At 42.0% G+C, this 19502-nt stretch overlaps 1 pseudogene; it reads right to left on the reverse strand.

Moving 5' to 3' along the window:
* Positions 1-9451: 9451 nt before the first annotated feature.
* On the reverse strand, positions 9452-19095 carry LOC100357123 (translationally-controlled tumor protein-like; annotated as a pseudogene).
* Positions 19096-19502: the final 407 nt, after the last annotated feature.

Genomic DNA, 19502 nt, shown 5'->3' on the forward strand with positions numbered 1-19502 from the left:
ATGATTTCTGTGTGTGCCTGTGAGGTGTGTTTCCCAGATGAGAATGACATTTGAATCAGTGGATTCAGCACAGTAGATTGCCTTCCCCAGTGTGAGTGGGCATCATCGAATCTGTTGGGGGCCTGAACAGAACAAACCACAGAGAAAGAGGAATGTGCGCCTTTAGCTTCCCACTGTCTGAGTCATTCCTCTCATCCCGTTCTTAGACTGCAATTTATACCTCTGGGACCCTCGGTTTCAGGGTCTTTCGTGGTTTTGCTTGTTTGTTTTACAATTTAGTTATACATTTGACAGGCAGAGTGACGGAGAGAGGGGTAGAGACAGAGAAAGAAATAGGTCTTCTATTGGCTGTTTACTTCCTAACTGGCCACAACACCTGGATGTCAGGAGACCAGACCTTCATCCAGGTCTCCTATGTGGTGTCAGGAGCCTATGTACTTTGGCCATCCCAGGTACATTAACAGGTGGCTGGATCAGAAGTGGAGCAGCTGGAACTCCAACCAGTGTTGCAATATGGGATGGCAACTTTCCAAGCAGCAGCTGAACCCGCTGTGCCACAACACAGTGTCCTCATTTCTTGGTCTTTCAATTCATACTGCAATTATATTACTAGCTTTCCTAGTTTCCTTCTTGCAGACAGTACTACACAAATTTTCAGCCCCCATAATCAAAGAAGCCATTTCCTAAGGACAGTATCTCCTATTGGCTCTAATGTCCAAAAAACTCTCAGTATTAAACAAGAGTGTGATATCTTAGTTCTTAGATATTGGAATATAATAAGACTCTAACATCACTTGGGGATTTGAAAACTTTTGGTTCAACACAGTGAGGTGAGGAACCAGAAAGGCCTGGCCTAATATCTACTGAACAATATAGACTGGCTGGAATTCTTTCCAACGAACCGGAAAAAGATCTCAGGAAGATAGTTATGCATATGTGTACAACTTTTCACAGAGTGACTTCCCGCTAAGCCCATTATAAATTGAAAATATCATAAGTTGGACATGAGTAGAATACACCTAACCCACCAAACATGGTTTATCCACAGAATATACTGTGCAGTATTGCTTGTTTCCTATCACGGTCAAGCGGCCCACCCAGCACTGCATGAGAGAAATTTGTCACATATTGTTAGCCCAGAAAGTGATCAAAATTCAAAGTACAGTTTCTATTGAAAGTGTTTTGCTCTTGAACCAGGATAATATCGAAAGTTGATGATCAACTATCACAAATCAGGGACCATCACAGACTCAAGGACTCAAGTCAACTCAAGGATTCAGCCACAACAAACATGTGACGTTGGATCTGACATTCCTACTCCTGCATCTCAGTGCCAAGATGGTGCTCTGCTTGTTGCCTCTGCATTGTATGGTACCTGGCTTTCAACTGTTGTTTGTTTGTTTTTTGTTTTGTTTTGTTTTAAGCTTTTATACACATCATATATCCAGGGATGCAAAGTCTTCATTTCTTTATAATCATGGTAGCATTCTCTTAACTCCCTCTCTCAGTAACTCTTGAAAGATCTTTCCCAGCATACCGTGTGACTCACACACTTGGATAGTCAACAATGTATTCCCTTATGGTAAACACCAAGTTCAAGTCACAAGGATGGTCAATAAGAAAATAAGTGCTGTGCTGGGCCTGGCATTGTGGCGCAGCAAGTTTAAGTCTCCAGTTCCTGCAGAGGCATCCCATATGGGAGTGTGGGTTTGAATACTGGCTGCTCCAATTCAGATCCAGATTGATGCCAGTGTGCCCTCTGTGAAGCAGTGTAAGATATCCTAAGTGCTTGGGTCCTAGCTTTGACCCGGCTGTGTGAAGTAGTAGATGGAAATTCTCCTTTCTCTCCCCTCCCTGTGTTAGCCTGCCTTTTAAACAAACTACATGTTTTTTTTTAAAAAAAAGAAAAGAAGATGTTGAGGTCAAGCTGTGATATCAGTTCTTCTCTTGTGTGATTGATTCTGCAAGACAAATTGCTAATCAAGGTTCCAACAAGAATATTATAGTACACTCAAATTAGAATGATTCAAGAAGGATTCATTCTCAAAGGCTTTGCCTCTTGAGGGTATGGCAGAAGGAGAGTCACTGGCAGTATACCAAGTATACCTAAGCTGAACACTCATAAGCCCAGAGCTATGAACAAGAGCTTCCTTGAACCAAGGAGGGAAAGGTGCTATGGTGTTGCCCACCTCAAGAGGCCATTAGTGCCCTGAGATGATGGCAGGAAGGAAGCAAGGGAAGTAGGGAAAGAAGTATTTTGAATTCCATTTCTCCTTTGTTCTTGGATTTTCATCCCCATTGGTTGAACCCACCAGAAGGCCAAGGATGTGTGAACTTATTTATGTGATACCCAATGGCCAGTATCCATTCTCACCCCCATCACTGTGTTAAATCAGCAAAAGTATAGTAGTGTGGAGAGCAGACCTGGACAGGAAAAAGGAAGGGAACCATCAAAGGGTCAAACCTACAGTTGACTGATTGATTGATTTCCATGGATAAAGGACCAGGAAACTGAAAGGCAGGGGAAGAAAGCAGAGGTGTATATTAGCGGCCACTTACTCTGCAACAAGTCTTAACAAACACAGTCAATGGCGTGGTTGAAAATTACCATCAGTATCTAAGATGCTATAAATCAGCAATCAGCAAACTATATCCCATGGGCCAAATATAGCCTTGCCTATCTTTTTGTCAAACAAGTTTTACTGGAACATGAACACACCTATTTGTCTACCTATTGTTTGTGGCTGTTTTCATAGCACATTTAGAAGATAAGTAGAGAGAACTTAGGGCCAAAAAGATCAATGTATATAATCTTGACTTTTACAGAAAAGCTGACCCTTTGCTATTAAATGATGCAAGAGTAAAACAAGCAACGTGTAAAGTCTCCTTTAGTGTATGTAGGGGTAGTGGTCCTGAGCAAGACATGTGCCTTTTGATATGTATTTCTATAGTACATAGAGAGTGTTTGCTTTCTCTTCAAATAAATACATCCCAATGCCTGGTCTACACATGTTTGATTCCACTCAGTTCTCGATCTTCCCTATCAAGGGAGTTTTCAACTAGTGTGTACATTGGAAGATGCTGTAATTAAGACAGTAAGCTATTTGAGTAATACAGTATGGAAGCCTATAATAATAACAACAAAATGATAATAATAATAGGCTAACACACAGTTTTTATTTGCTAAGCTATATTCAAAAAACTTTAACAAATACTAAAGTATCCACTCTTTTTTAGATGATTTATTTATTTAATTTATTTTGAGAGGTAGAGAGAGAGAAAGACAGAGAGATGGTGCCCATCAAATTGTTCACTCTTTAAATAACCACACAGCTGAGAGCCAGGAAGTGAAACTATGTTTTCCATTTGGATAGCAGGGACCCAACTACTTTTACTTATCACTGCTGCTTCTTGTGATGTGCATTGGTGGGAAGCTGGGACTTGAACCCAGAAATTCCAATATGGAATGCAGGTGCCTCAACAGGCAACCTAAACGCTACACTAAGCGTCCACCCCTAAGTTAGAGGGGTAGGCACTTTTTTTGACAGGCAGAGTCAGACAGAGAGCAAGAGAGACAGAGAGAAAGCTCTTCCTTCGTTGGTCCACCCCCCCAAATGGCCGCTACAGCCAGCACACTGTGCCTATCCAAAGCCAGGAGCCAGGTGCTTCCTCCTGGTCTCCCAGGCGGGTGCAGGGCCCAAGGACCTGGGCCATCCTCCACTGCCTTCCCGGGCCACAGCAGAGAGCTGGCCTGGAAGAGGGGCAACCGGGACAGAATCCAGCGTCCCAACTGGGACCAGAACCCGGGGTGCCGGCGCCATAGGCAGAGGAGTAGCCAAGTGAGCCACGGAGCCGGCCAGGGGTAGGCATTTTTATCATCATTATCACCATTTTACATATGATAATATAGAGCCACAGAAGGATTAAAAGGAATTTAAGCACAAGAAACTAGTGAGTGACAGATCTGGAATTCAAGTCCAGGTAGACTGGCTCTGAACTCTCAGTTCATCACCTATAAACAAGGTTGCTTCAGCTTTTGGTGCCTAAGATACTCAGAATTGTGATGAAATAGCACATTGTGCCTTCACTAATGGAAACAATATACCAAATGAAAATTTCCATTTTAAAATATTTTTATAATGTGCTTACCACCCAAATACCAATTAGCTAAATTAATGACATAAGGGTGTATGTAGAGCTTGCAGTTTTGAATTATTTTTTAAAAAATCTACTAATTTGGCAGCATGTGAAATTCTAGCTAACAGAAATAACAGAAGTTTCTTAAAATTAGGACTTAAAGTAGAGAACATGCTGAATGTTTTAGCTGCATTTCCTTAATAAAAACATACAGCGGGGCAGTGAGTACGTATGGCCAAATGACTAACCTGCTGGTGAAGCCATCGGAATTTCCACCTGGAGATTCACGAGTGTGTCCCAGGTGTGGGGAGCAACTGAGACTAGACTAAGTTACTGGAATTAAGACTTATTCTATGCATCTGCTCTCCCACAATATGGCACTGAGAGAAAGAGACCAAACAACCTCTACGCAGCTGCCTCATCAGTTTGACAAGCTGCAGGAGCTGATCCTGCTCCTGATTGGAGGAGAGCAGCGTGCTCGGCGTGTGGGTAACAGAGTTGGGATTGGAGGAAGAGGACTATATAGGAGGAGAGAGACAACATGCACCAGGAACATCTAAAAGGAACATCTGAAGGAACACCTGAGCAGCCCCCGAGAGAGCCAGCCGGCGGTGTGCCGCTCCCCCGCGGAAGTGGGGAAAGTGGCAGGGGGTACCGTCCTTCCACGGAGGTGGAGGGGTCGGCAGCCAACCCGGGAAGGACCAGCAGCAAACCCGGGAAGGGCCGAGCAGGCAAAAGAACAGTGCAGGGTTTAGTGTCGTTCCTCCACGAAGAGGGGGAGCGACACCAGGGAAAGGCATGGGGCTACTTTGTGACTCAGTTTATGTGGTATTCTCATCAGCTCATTTTTTTTTAATTTTCTGGTCTTATTTAGATTAAAACAAATGATACACATGCATCATTTTCCCTGCAGCCCTCTCAAGAATGTCTATCATAAAGCAGTTTCCAAACATTTCTTTCCGGTATCTGATTTTAATTGGCTTACCTCTTGTCATTGAGAAATCGTTTTGTTTGGAATTTCAAGATATCACTTATTCCTGCTCACAAGAATATAATTAATGTGTTTTGTGCTAAGGCAGCCACAGAAAATGTAACTTTTCTCTTGCTGTTCTGAAATTACTAGCGTAGTACTGAGAATAAATGATGTGCCTTTAAAATGCCTGCAGTTGAAAAGGAGATGTTTTCTGGATGAATTGGAATTTTATTTGTGTTTGCTTCTATGATCTTTAACACCCTCAACTCACATTTCATCACTGAATTGTAAAACAGCACTAGAAGTTGGATCCCAGCTCTCTATTCAATCCCTATCCCTCTGGTCCTGCAGAGATAGCCATTCTTCCTTTCAATAAATATTTATTGAATGCTTATCATAGTCCAGTCCAGGTGACACAAACACGTACAGTGTCTTGTCCTTGATGAGCTCACTTTCTAGAAGGAAGATATATTTTTATATTTGTGTTTTGAAATTAAATGCATTGTGATAAGCATTTGTGCTAATAGTTGGAGAAATTCAGAGCTCATTTTGCCACAGGGAGTCAAAAGGGGCTTCACCAAGGAATTGATATTTAAAGATGTCCAAAAAGGCCATTCCACAACTTTCTTTAAATTTAAAATTATTAATTTAAAACCAGATGAAAAAATCATTCAAAATTAAAGTTTAAAAATTAAAATACATATTCAAAAGAAAATAGACTGTGGCCAGTTTTGTGACAGATACAATCAGGCTAATATCTGTAATGCCAGCATCCCTACTGGAGCTCTAGTTCAACAGAGTCCCAGCTGCTCCGCTTCTGATCCAGATCCCTGCTAGTGTGCCTGGGAGAGCAGTGAAGATGGTTCACGTGCTTGGGCCTGCCACCCATGGGGAAAAGCAGGATGGAGTTCCAGGTTCCTGGTTATTACAGCAATTTTAGGAAAGGATTAGCAGATGGAAGATTCAGTCTCTCTCTCTCTCCCTCTCTCTCTTCCTCTCCCTCTCTCCTTCCCTCCCTCCCTCCCTCTCCCTCTCCTTCTAGGTCTGTCACTCTTTCATATAAATAAAATGAATATTTTTAAAAAGAGAGAGTGAGTGAGAAATAGAGGAGTAGGTTAAACTCAGACCTGCATTCTAGCACAGCAAGTTAAGCTGCTGATTGGGGACACCAGCATCCCATATCGGAGTGCTAGTTTGAGTCCTGGCTGTTCTGTTTCCCGTCCAGCAACCTACTATTTTGCCTGGGAAAAGAGCAGACGATGGCCCAAGTAGTTGGGTGGGCCTCTGCCACTCATGTGGGAGACCTGGATGGAATTCCAGGTTCCAGTTCCCTGTTGTTGTGGCTCACTGAGGAGTGAACTAGTGGATGGAAGATCTTTTTCAATCTCTCTCCCTTTCTCCTCTCCCCATCCCCTCTCCCCTTTCTCTCTCCCTTTCCCTCTCTCTCTCTCTCTTTCAAATAAATAAAACAAATCTTTAAAGAAAATGGACTATGGGCCAGTATGGTGGCATAGTAGATAAAGCTATCACCTATGATGCCCACACCCCATATGGGTATCAGTTTGTGTCCTAGCTGCTCCACTTCCAATCTAGCTCCCTGCTAAGGACCTGGAAAAAGCAGCAGAAAATGGTGCAAGCGCTGGGGTCCCTGCTATCCTAGTAGGAGACCTGGAAGAAGCTCCTGGCTCCTGGCTTCAGCCAGGCACAGGACTGGCTATTGCAACCATCTGCAAAGTAAATCAGCAGATGGAAGATTCTCTCTCTCTCTCTCTCTCTCTCTCTCTCTCTCTCTGCAACTCTTTCAAATAAATACATAAATCTTAAAAAAAAAAAAACTGAAAGGAAGAAAATGGACTAAATGAATGGCGTCTACCTCTGTGACATTCAGTAGAAAGTAAATAGGCTCAGTATGAAGCAGATGCATTTAGGTTGCCAAGTATTTACAACGTTTTGTCTTTTGAAGTTGTTATTTAAAATCAGGGTCTCATCCCTAATTAACTGTATATTCTCTCTCTGACATGAACACTAAATGACTCAGATTGACTCTCAGATTTCTATCTCTGTGCCTAATTTGTTTGGCCCTGGACTCACAACCTTTCTTCATTAGTAAAGTCCTAAAAGCTGGTAAAATAAGAACGCTCCCTGCTTCTGATTCAGATGTTCTTAATTATTCTTGGCTCCTTGTTTTTTTCCAGATAAATTTTGCCATCAAATTTCAAGTCTGTAAAAGTCTTATGGAAATTGATTGGAATAGGAGGTAATACATAGATAAACCTGGGTAGAATTTTCTTCTTCATGAAATATGATGTATTTCCACTTATTTAAATCCCTTAAGATATTTCTTATAACAGTTTTAGAATTCTCTTCACATATGTTTAGAATTATAAATGTAACTTCAAGTTACTGGACATTCTACAATCTGTCCTACCCACCTGATATTCCAGGGCTAGCTTTCTGCAAATGCCCTGTTGTTTATCATTTTTTTTCCATTTTTCTAAACTACTTATTAAAGATTTATTTATTTGACAGGCAGAGTGACAGAGAGGATGGAGAGGCAGGCAGAGAGACAGAGAAAGAGAGAGAGGGACAGAAAATCGATCTTGCACCCCTGGTTCACGCCCTAAATGGCCACAATGGCCAGGGTGGGCATTGCTAAAGTCAGGAGCCCAGAACTCCATCTGGGCCTCCCTTATGGGTGGCAGGGGACCACGTATCGGGGCCATAATCCACTGCCTTCCAATTACAGGGAGCTGGTTCAGAAGCAGAGCTGCCTGCACGCAAACCGGCACTTGGACATGGGATGCCATTGTTGCCATCAGGTGCTTAACCTGCTGTGCCACAACACTGGCCCCACCTCACTGTTTTTCTCTGATGTCTTCCCTGACAAATGCATTCCCCTACCCATTGCTTCATTGCTCTTTCCCTTCCAGGCAGACTGTTGCTTGACTACAATGTGCAACTGCCAGGAGGCCTTCTCACTGTTGTAGAGTTGTGTCCTGTAACAGGTTTTGCTATTGCAGAAGGGCCCGTGACTGCTTTCTAGTTCATTATTTCTCCAGAGAGCTTAGGAAAGGGCTTGGCATTAGATTAGATGGGCATTCAAAATTATTGGTGAGGGGGTCTGTGTTGGGGCTCAGCAGGTTAAGCTGGTATCGGGGAGGCCAGCATCCCACCTGGCTACTGGTTTGAGTCCTAGCCACTCAACTTCTGATCCAACTCCCCACTAACACACTAAGAAGGGCTACAGAGAATGGCTCAGGTACGTGGGTTCCCGCCACTAAAGTGGAATACTAGGTTGGAGTCCAGGCCCTGACTTTGGCCTGGCCCAGGCTCAGCTGTTGGGGCCATTTGCAAAGTGAAACGGCTGATGAAAGATTTCTCTCTGTCTCCCTCTCTCTCTCTCTTCTTCTCTCCCTCTCTGTAACTCTGCCATTCAAAAAAATACAATAAAAGTTTAAAAATTATTGATAAAATGAAAAAAAAAAGTCTTCAGCAAACACTTCTTTTATCCACAGAGCTGCTCACTGCTAGGGTCAATCTCACTCCCGAACAGATCATGAGGAAAGACACTTCTCCATTGTCATTGTTTGGTTCTTCTTTGAAGCTAGGAAACATGGCTTTCTTCACACTGAAGAAAAATCACCTATCACTTTGTATCAAACTACTTGCTTTTCAAATTATATATCACAGAACAATAAATCAAAAAGGAAAGGCCATGAATCAAAAGTGCTACCTGAACAAATCCCGTATTTTTTCTCAGTGTAGCCCCAAATGACTGCTACATTAGAATGAATCATCAGATAGTCAACACAAAAGGCCTCATTTAAGTTCATTATTCATAGCAAAAAGTCTGGCTTTGGGCTCTGATACACTTCAGAACTTTGGTTTTAGAAATACCAAACTCATTCACAGAAATGTCAACCTAACCTGAGTGTCCCCATCCCTGCACAAATAAAATGAGTCCTCCCCAGACTGGCCTCGGCTTCCCCAGGCAGCCTCTCTCTTGGTGTCAAATCCCGTCTGGCATTGTCATCATTCAGGGGAACACCTGTGCCTCTGATGAAGTAGCACCACTTAGAATTCCGCATTCACCCTGCTGCCAAGCCAAAGAACACGCATTTTATTTTTTAGTTTAAATACATCTTAAGTTTAGACAACTTACATGACAATAGTTTTTTTTTCCATTAAAAAAAGCCTCCACTCCAATAAATCATGGTCAAAATAAATGAAGAGCTCAAGACAACATCAGTCCCCCTTCTTATAAGCCCTGGTGCTTTGTGGATGACAAGCAGAAGCCAGTTATGAGGAGCAGGGATAGACCCAAAGTCATTGCCCAATTAATTAACATTTTCCCATCTTCAACCCGTTCTTAAGGAGAATCATCAATGGGACCACAGTGTCCTCATGGTCGTCCAGCAGAGCAATCCTGCCATCTGGATTTACGTTTTCACCAACATAGAATCCATAGTTCTTGAAATTAGCAAGGAGGTGTTTGACTTGTCCTGCAGTCCCTGTCCTAAAAGGTTTCCGTCTTTCTGGTCTGTGTTCTTGCACTTTGCATGTGATTGACTTCCTGTAATCTTTCATGTACTTCTCTGAGGACTTTTGGGTGAAGCTGGTGTCCTGCAGGTGATGGTTCATGAGAACATCAACAATTACAGTGCTTTCCGCATCTTCGCCCCCGGGGCCTTTGGAGGAAGCATTTCCCAGACGAGTGGATTGTCAGTGTTACCCTGTGTCACACTGACCATCTTCCTCCCCACCTCCAGGCACAGGCCACTTGTGAGCTCCCAGATCTTGTAAATGTCAGAGAATATCTCACTCTGGCTGCAGAGGTACTGGTAGACAGTCAGAATGGCCACTGGAAGAAGATGACGGTGGCGCTAGCTTAGCTGGAGCCCGGAGCTCAGAGCAAGCATGGTGCAGCCATTTGGGGTACTGGGGATAATGGAGTGCAGACAGAAAAAGCCAGGATACGTTTGTCTGTTTTTTATTGTTTTTATTTAAAAGATCCAGGTCCCATTTTTCCTAAAGAAAGGTAGCAGATTTATTAGGACATATATTCATTCAACAAATATTATTGAAGGTCTTTTTTGTCCACAGCAATGTACTGGCTGCAAGGGCTCACAGCAGAAACCAGATCCAATCCAAGCCCATAGCAGGTTTCACTAAAGCCCAGGTGGAGGCGGAAGAACAAGTGTGTGCACAAGGATGGTTCAATGGAAGGGCAAACGATGACACAAGGCAGTACCGTGAGCAGCAGGAAAACAAGGTGATGGAGGTGCGAGCCCTGGGAGACTGCCAACCTCACTTCCCCTTTGACCCCTAGAAAAAGCCAGCTCAGTGCCTAAGGGCAGGACGTTTGTCTTCTCCAAGACTCAGTTTCCTGGTAAAATTAGAGCTTCAGTCAGTGACTTCTACACTTCATCTTCAGCTTTCACATTTTTTTAAGATTCATTTATTTATTTGAAAGGCAGAATTAGAGAGGTAGAGGCAGAGAAAGAGAGAGAGGTGTTACATCCATTGGTTCACTCCCCAAATGGCTGCAAGGGCCAGAGCTGGCCAATCCGAAGCCAGGAGCCAGGAGCTTCTTCCAGGTCTCCCATGTGGGTGCAGGGGCCCAAGGACTTGGGCCATCTTCTACTGCTTTCCCAGGCTATAGCAGAGAGCCGGATTGGAAGTGGAGCAGCCAGACTCAAACTGGAGCCCATATGGGATGCCAGCACTTCAGGTGGTGGCTTTACCCGCTACGCCACAGTGCCAGTCTCTCACCTTTCACTTTTTAATGATTCTTTGAAACTACTTCATCAAGTCCATCACTGTAAAGTGGACCCATTGGATATTACCTTCCCTACCAAGAATTCTAAATTAAATAAACCATGCCTATGCTGGATAATCTGGGAAATGCCACTTAGAAACCTTGGTGGGCCGGAGCCGTGGCTCACTAGGCTAATCCTCAACCTTGCGGCGCCGGCACCCCGGGTTCTAGTCCCGGTTGAGGCACCGGATTCTGTCCCGATTGCTCCTCTTCCAGTCCAGCTCTCTGCTGTGGCCCAGGAAGGCTGTGGAAGATGTCTCAAGTGCTTGGGCCCTGTACCCGGATGGGAGACCAGGAGAAGCACCTGGCTCCTGGATTCGGATCAGCGCAGTGTGCCGGCTGCAGCACGCTGGCTGCAGCGGCCATTGGAGGGTGAACCAACGGCAAAGGAAGACCTTTCTCTCTGTCTCTCTCTCTCACTGTCCACTCTGCCTGTCAAAAAGAAAAAAAAAAAGAAAAATAAAGAAAATGATATGAAAGGCACACACTTTGAATAAATTTAGTTTTAACATGTATGATCCCTTTCATATAAAATATTTACCTTTTTCTTTAAAATTATAAAAGATTTGTCAGAAGGATGAAATATTAGTGATTTAATATTTCTTGATCATGTCCATATTTTTTACATATATATGTTGCTTTAGTGATAAGACAAGATGTTTTAAATTTAATTTATTTTTAAAGGAACTGTTTTTGTGGAGAATGGATTGAAAGAATCAGTAGACCGATAGTACATGAGGTCTCCAAGTCTCTGAACCACCAGTATCCAGGCCAAGCAGCCAGTGAGCCTTCAGCCAGGACTTCACTTGCATCTGGTCTCTGAAGTACATCTTCTCATTCATCCAAAACTTCAGTAAATAAAGAATTCTTCCTCCCTACTCCAAACCTTGTTCACATTGGAACACCAGTGACATCTATTCCCCTGATTCTTCCAAACCTGTATCTGTTCCTCGCTTCACTTCTAAGGACATTTGCTCCAGTACTTTGGCTCTTTGATTACTCACAAGTGTTCCACATCCCACAGTCCAATTTTAACATCTCACTTCAACCGCAGCCTTGGTCTTTATCCAACGTGCACCTTCATCAACTATTCCTACCACCCACCTTGACAAATTCTTTTCCTGGATTACCCTAGCTCTGAGGAAGCCTTCCAGTTCCTTCTAAAATCTAGTCTTACATTTTTAGTAACAGGAAACTTGATGGTACCTCAGTGCATGTTGTCAAAAGTAGATACCGCATTTCTCAATGACTCCTTTAGTTGATGGTGACCACATATTGCAGCATGCAATTTCAGGAGGGACCTTTGGAGTACGGGCCCAAGCTCTACCCAGCCTTTATTCCTTCTAGCTTTTGACAATACAGACACAGGACTGGAGTGCAGAACCCCTCGTGTCTCATGTAGTGAATCTGGAGAGGAAGCCACCTATGGTAGATGATCTATTTAGGACATACTTATTGAATATTATTATTATGTTAATAATTATTGAGTCATAAATATTGAATATTCAGAGAAAGAACACTTCACAGTTTCCTGCCTATTTTACTGTTATCATGGATTTGCTTGTTTTTGATTTTGGAATTTTTGTTTGTTTGTTTTGATTACTTACAATTGAAACTATGAGGCAATAAACATTGGAATCCCTCAAAAACTCTCTCCTGGTGTCTTTTCTTTTCACTCCGTATTCTCTTCCTAGGGAATTCCATTCAAGACTATAGATAGATTTATGTATCTTTATTTAATAAAGAATGCTCATAACCATATGTATATAGCTAACCCCTATCCTTGTATTCCCATAACCCATTTGAGTTAATATATTCATTCCTTTAGGGAAAAGATTTGGAACATGTTATTTGCTACATAAGGATGTCCAAGTATGTCTGACATTTTCTCTTATATGCATCAGAAGCATTTGTAACTCTATATATTCAAAACAAAACACGTTTCCTTGACACTATTGGACAGCACTTCAATAAATTCATGGAAATGTGTATTATGAAAAAAAAAAAACTAGGCATGGAATTAACAAGGTTTTGCATTAAACTACTTACCTTTTAATTTCACAAAGTTTGGAAGTGCACTAATATATCTTTTACATCCAAAGTTTGTTTCATTAATGGGGAACATTTTTATTTGAATATTTATAACATCATTCACGGGCCTAGCAAAATTATCAACTTAAAAAACAACCTGCTGTAGGTTTACAGAATTTCAAGCCCTTCCTGTGTTGCCTTCATAGGGCCAGACCAAATGATTCCCTTGGCCTTATAAACCTATGAACCAGATGTTCCCACTCCTGATTAGCTACACAGGTCAGAAACCAGATAGTCCAGTTTTCATTGATAATTTTTGCTTATTAATTCACTCACAAAAATGTCACAAATCCATTTATCTTCAACTCATATCTTTAGCCCCACGCCACTATCATCTCTTGCTTAAATCACGGCACCATTTATCCCAAACATTCTTCCTCGATTTGTGATTTTGCAGCTGGAGTAGCCTTTTGGAAATGAAAGTCTATTTGTGTTGCTTGCTTCCATGATATACACAATTAAAAATAGTTCTCGATCTTAGGGGAAGAGGCAGTGTCTCCTCATGGCCAGCCAGGCTCTTCATAGGCATTGAGGTCCCCAGGTTTCTCTTGTCCTTTGCTTCTCCTTATAATTTGGTTCCTCATAGTTTTATTGTACCTTTCTACCACATAGACCTTTGAACGTGCTATTTCTTCTGCCTAGAAAATTTCCCCCTTTTCACTTGGGTCATCCCTATTTAGCCCAAGAAAGATTTTGGTGTGGTCCTTTATTAGGACAATGACTCCCAGGTAGGGCTATCATAATACCGTGCACCCATCTTCCATGTTTCTTAACATCATTTCAATTTTGTATCTGTTCATAAAATAACCTGTTCAACGTGTATCTTTCTAAATATCCACCAAGGCAAATACTTTATTCATCATTGTACCTAGCAAATATATTTGACACCTTATTTCTATTAAATATATAATTTCTATTAAATATACAGTTGGATAAATTAATAAATGCCTACATTAACTTACTGCCTATAAAGTTTATCCAGGAAAATTTCAACCATTCTGTTTTCTTGCTTTTTTATTTTTTCTTCCATGGCACTGATAATAGGCAGAGGTCTTCAAAATCACTTTATTGACTTTAAAACTGAACTTAAAATTGGATAACACTCTTATAAAAATGCATAGAACTATAAAATTATTTAGTGATTCTTCACTTGAATTACATGTGGGTGAGCAGTAGAGGATTCCTCTACATTTCTTACTGATTTTTCTTTTTTTTTCTTCTCATTAGTATAAGAACATTCTAAATCAAAGAGACAATGACTTTTTTTTTTTTGACAGGCAGAGTGGACAGTGAGAGAGACAGAGAGAAAGGTCTTCCTTTGCCGTTGGTTCATCCTCCAATGGCTGCCGCAGCCGACGCGCTGCGGCTGTCGCATCGCGCTGATCCGAAGCCAGGAGCCAGGTGCTTATCCTGGTCTCCCATGCCGGTGCAGGGCTCAAGCACTTGGGCCATCCTCCACTGCCTTCCCCGGCCATAGCAGAGGGCTGGCCTGGAAGAGGAGCAACCGGGACAGAATTCGGCGCCCCCACCGTGACTAGAACCCGGTGTGCCGGTGCCACAAGGTGGAGGATTAGCCTAGTGAAGCGAGGTGCCAGCCTAGAAAAAATGACTTCTGAGAGAGTCAAAGAATGTCTGTTAGGAGAGTGAGAAATGCCATGAAGATCTTTCACATATGGGACAGCAGCCAGATATTTGTGGGATTCTATGGACCCGATCTTCAAGTAATTAAATACATGAATGAATGATGCTAACTAGTAAGACTTGTCCTGAGCATCTGTCAGGACTAGTGCTAGAAATCATAGTGCTGAGAGAAGCCTAGCAAAGGAGGGCAGACTTACTAGTTACCTAGCACTAAAAGTTCCAAAGAGGAACACTGTTGGCCGGCGCCGTAGCTCACTAGGCTAATCCTCCACCTTGCGGCGCAGGCACACCGGGTTCTAGTCCCGGTCGGGGCACCGGATACTGGTTGCTCCTCTTCCAGGCCAGCTCTCTGCTGTGGCCAGGGAGTGTAGTGGATGATAGCCCAAGAGCTTGGACCCTGCACCCCATGGGAGACCAGGATAAGTACCTGGCTCCTGCCATCGGATCAGTGCAGTGTGCCGGCCGTGGCAGCCATTGGAGGGTGAACCAACGGCAAAGGAAGACCTTTCTCTCTGTTTCTCTCTCTCACTGTCCACTCAGCCCTCACCCTGACTGTTGATGAGCAACTTGATATGTTATCCCTCTTAGTATTTTTTTGTTGTTTATTCTACTTAATACTTTTGGTTGAATACTGTAATCAATACACAATTCTTCTTGAGTGCTGAAACTTAACTGAAAAGTTATCACTGTTTAATATAAGAGTGGAATAAGAGAGGGAAGAGATGTGCAATTCGGGACATGCTCAAGCTGACTTACCTCAAACGGTAGAGTTAGAAACATACCAGGGGATTCCAATTCAATCCCATCAAGGTGGCATGTACCAATGCCATCTCACTAGTCCCAGTGATCAATTTCTGTTCACAATTGATCAAAATGATAGGACTAAGAACCAAAGGGATCACATAAACAAGAATAGTGTCTGCAAATACTAGCTGATAGAATCAAAAAGGGAGAGAATGATCCAACATGGGAAGTGAGATACACAGCAGACCCATAGAATGGAAGATGTCCTAAACAGCACTCTGGCCTCAGAATCAGCCCTTAAGGCGTGCGGATCCGGATGAAAAGCCCATGAGAGTATTTCAGGCATGGAAAGCCAAGACACTCTGGAAAAAAAAAAAAAAAAAACAAAAAAACCTAAATGAAAGATCTCCGTGAGTGAGATCCCAGTGGAAAGAATGGGTCATCAAAGAAGGAGGTACCTTTCTCTGAAGGGAGAATAAAACTTCCACTTTGACCATGGCCTTGTCTAAAATTATCAGAGTCAGTGAACTCAGGGGGCTTCCATAGCCTTGGCAGCTCATGACAAGAGCCTAGGGTGATTACTGAGGCCATAAACAAGAGTGTCAATTTGTTAAGTCAACAACAGGAGTCACTGTGCACTTACTCCTCATGTAGGATCTTTTTCCTTAGTGTTGAGATTTAATGCTATAACTAGTACTCAAACAGTATTTTTCACTTTATGTGTCTGTGTGGGAGCAAACTGTTGAAATCTTTACTTAATGTATGCTAAACTGATCTTCTGTATATAAAGATTATCGAAAATGAATCTTGATGTGAATGGAAGGGGAGAGGGAGTGGGAAAGGTGAGGGTTGCGGGTGGGAGGGACATTATGGGGGGGAAGCCATTGTAATCCATATTCTGTACTTTGGAAATCTGTATTCATTAAATAAAAGTTTAAAAAAAAATAAAAAAATAAAAAAACAGGAACACTGTTGAAAATCACTTTAAGATGATGACCTCTATATAAGATTAATTTCCAAACTAGAGACAAAAATAATAAGTACTGACTTTGAATGACAAATACACATTAAGAGATCAGGGATTTCAGAAGGCTTTGTGAATGAAAGGCCCTAGATTTGGGTCTTGATGGCTAGAGCTTTGTTAGGTCAGGAGAATCAAGAAGTGTATTCTAATCAGAAGAAGCAGTCATGAACACAGTTTGGTAGAAGCATATTTTTAAAGGGCAAAGAATAGTCAGGATTGGCTAGATTTGAGACTTTACATGAGAGGTAGCTTGGAATATAAAGTTAATATCCATGATGATAAAATGGGTCTGTTAAGCATTTGACTGAAGGAATCTTAGGAAGAGGAACTAATGTTTCTTAAAATTAATACATATTGCTGGCGCTGTGGCTCACTTGGCTAATCCTCCACCTGTAGCACCAACCCCCCCGGGGTTCTGGTCCCAGTCAGGGCGCTGGATTCTGTCCCAGTTGCTCCTCTTCCAGTCCAGCTCTCTGCTGTGGCCCAGGAGTGCTTTGGAGGATGGCCCAAGTGCTTGGGCCTTGCACCCACATGGGAGACCAGGAGAAGCACCTGGTTCCTGCCTTCGGATCAGCGCAACGTGTGGGCCATAGCGGCCATTTGGGGGGTGAACCAACAGAAGGAAGACATTTCTCTCTGTCTCTCTCTCTTACTGTCTAACTCTGCCTGTCAAAAAAAATTAATATATATTGATTATCTACTATGTATTAGATTCCACTAGACATTTTGCATTTACTGTGCTATTTTATCTTTAGAAAAGATTAAAATATGAATATCATTCTTTGATGAGAAGTAAATTGGCATTCAAATTTAAGTTGTAAAATAACAAAAGTTTAGTAAGTAGTACACCAAAGATTCAAACCTGAGTATCTAGGATTACAAAATTCACATGTTTCTGTGGTTTAGTACACCTTTGGTAACGGACATGTAAAAAGAGAGATAGACAATACATTATGAAATGTAATCCAAAAAACATGAATGTTTGAAAGCTTATATAAAATAAAAATAAAATTGACAGATAATTATAGAAATGATTTTTATTAGGAAAGAATGGGTTACACTTTAAGCATATTGGGCATAACATGACGGAGGGACATCTCATTATGGAGGTAGGAGATATAGTTGTGTTAAGGGCAGATGCAGAAACAGAGATGATTACATTTTTAGATCTAATGGTATTAATTATATGTTTGAGTATGTCCCTACAGTGCCTGCCTCTTTGACCATGATTTGAATCACTGGCTACTGAGTCAGTCCTACCTCAGGATGTAGTTCTCTTAAAGCTGCCTCCTAATCAGGTTGCAGAACTGATAGCCCCAAAGTTTCACCACTGAGTGAGACCTTTTGCTGTTGTTTTCTATGACCAGTTCCCTCTGAACTCATGCACTGTTTTCTATAACAAGTTTCTATTTCATGTCCATGTAACTAGAGTCTGTTCTTATTACGTGAGCCTAAGCCCTTGTTTTAATTCCTTGCAGTATTCCCTTATTTTCCTTAGATTCCTATTCTGCCCTTGCAAGGTAATATATGCTACACGGAATTCAGACGAGAAGGCTCTGACCTTGGCATACACTGCCAGTCCTTGCTCTCAGCAGCTATGTCTTCTTGTGGAAGGACCATTTACTACATTTTTCTTTCATTAGCATCTGACATGCTCAACTAGCTCCATATTAAAACAAAAAACAAAACACTTATTTTAAAAAAAAATTATTGTATTTATCCGAAAAGTAGAGTTAGAGAGAGAGAGCGAGATCTTCCATCTGCTGGTTCACTCCCCAAATGGCCTCCATGGCCAGGGCTGGGCCATGCCAAAGACTTCTTCCAGGCTTTCCACATGTGTGCAGGAGCTCAAATACTTGAGCCATCTTTCACTGCTTTCCCAGGTGCATTGCAGGGAGCTGGATCTGAAGTGAGGCAGCCATGTCTTGAACCAGTACCCACATGGAATGCTGAAGTTGCAGGCAGCGGATTAACCCACCACACAACAAAGCGGGTCCCCAACAAAACACCTGTAACTACATCTCCAGCTATTACATTCTTTTCATTTCCTTTGTGGTAAAATGTTTTATATATAATAATAATTTTCAATTCAAATATCGATGCAAAGCAATTAGCAATTTGATTGTGTTCTCTGACCAAATCTGTAGTCTGAAAGACAAGTAGGCTAAAGTTCTTTACTTTGGCACAGAGCATGGGAGAAATGTCTAGGCTGAGAAATGGTAGGATTGAATTAAGATGATATGGATGGTCACCATATTCTTAGTATTATTTCAGAACAATTTCAATCAGTCTAATATTGGGAGACTTCATAATCACTGAAGATGTCCAGACAGTCACTGGATCCCGAATCATCCCTGTCACCATTCAAATGTGAACAGACAACTGTTATTCACTGGCAACTTATAGCAAGAATTTGGATGAATTTGTATCTCACAGCCAGGCCCTTTGAACTACTAGCATGATAGCAGCACCTGTCATTTCATTAACCTTGAAATAATGGTTCTCCACATTTAATACAATTGAAATTTTGGGGCTCAGTGCATTGGATTATGGTAGAGTTTCCTGAAATCATGCTCTGATTCCATTACTCTTTGACCTTCTGTAATCGAGTTTTAGTCTCTCCACTTCACTGAAACCGCTTTTGTCAAGGTCACTGATGATAACCATAGTGCTAAATCAAATGTACAAATTATTTGTCTTTATTCTACTTGACCTGCATTCAGTATACTTGACCACATCCTCTTTTTTCTAGCAAATACCTATCTTGGCTTCCATGACAACATCCTCTATTTGTTTTCTTTTTGCCTCGAGGGTTATTCTTTCTTAAATTTGTTTGACATCTCAGCTCCTTCTATCTCACCTCTGAATTTTAAACCTACTCAGAGCTCTGCCTTAAATATTGTTATGTGTCTACATGAGCTCATTAGTCTTCATGGATTTAAAAGGCATATTAAAACCTCAGGTTTTTGGCCGGCGCCGCGGCTCACTAGGCTAATCCTCCGCCTAGCGGCGCCGGCACACCGGGTTCTAGTCCCGGTCGGGGCGCCGGATTCTGTCCCGGTTGCCCCTCTTCC

This window comes from Oryctolagus cuniculus, chromosome 2, assembly GCF_051225735.1.
Source record: "Oryctolagus cuniculus isolate XC-2025 breed Fujian yellow rabbit chromosome 2, ASM5122573v1, whole genome shotgun sequence".
In the NCBI taxonomy this organism is placed as follows: Eukaryota; Metazoa; Chordata; class Mammalia; order Lagomorpha; family Leporidae; genus Oryctolagus; species Oryctolagus cuniculus.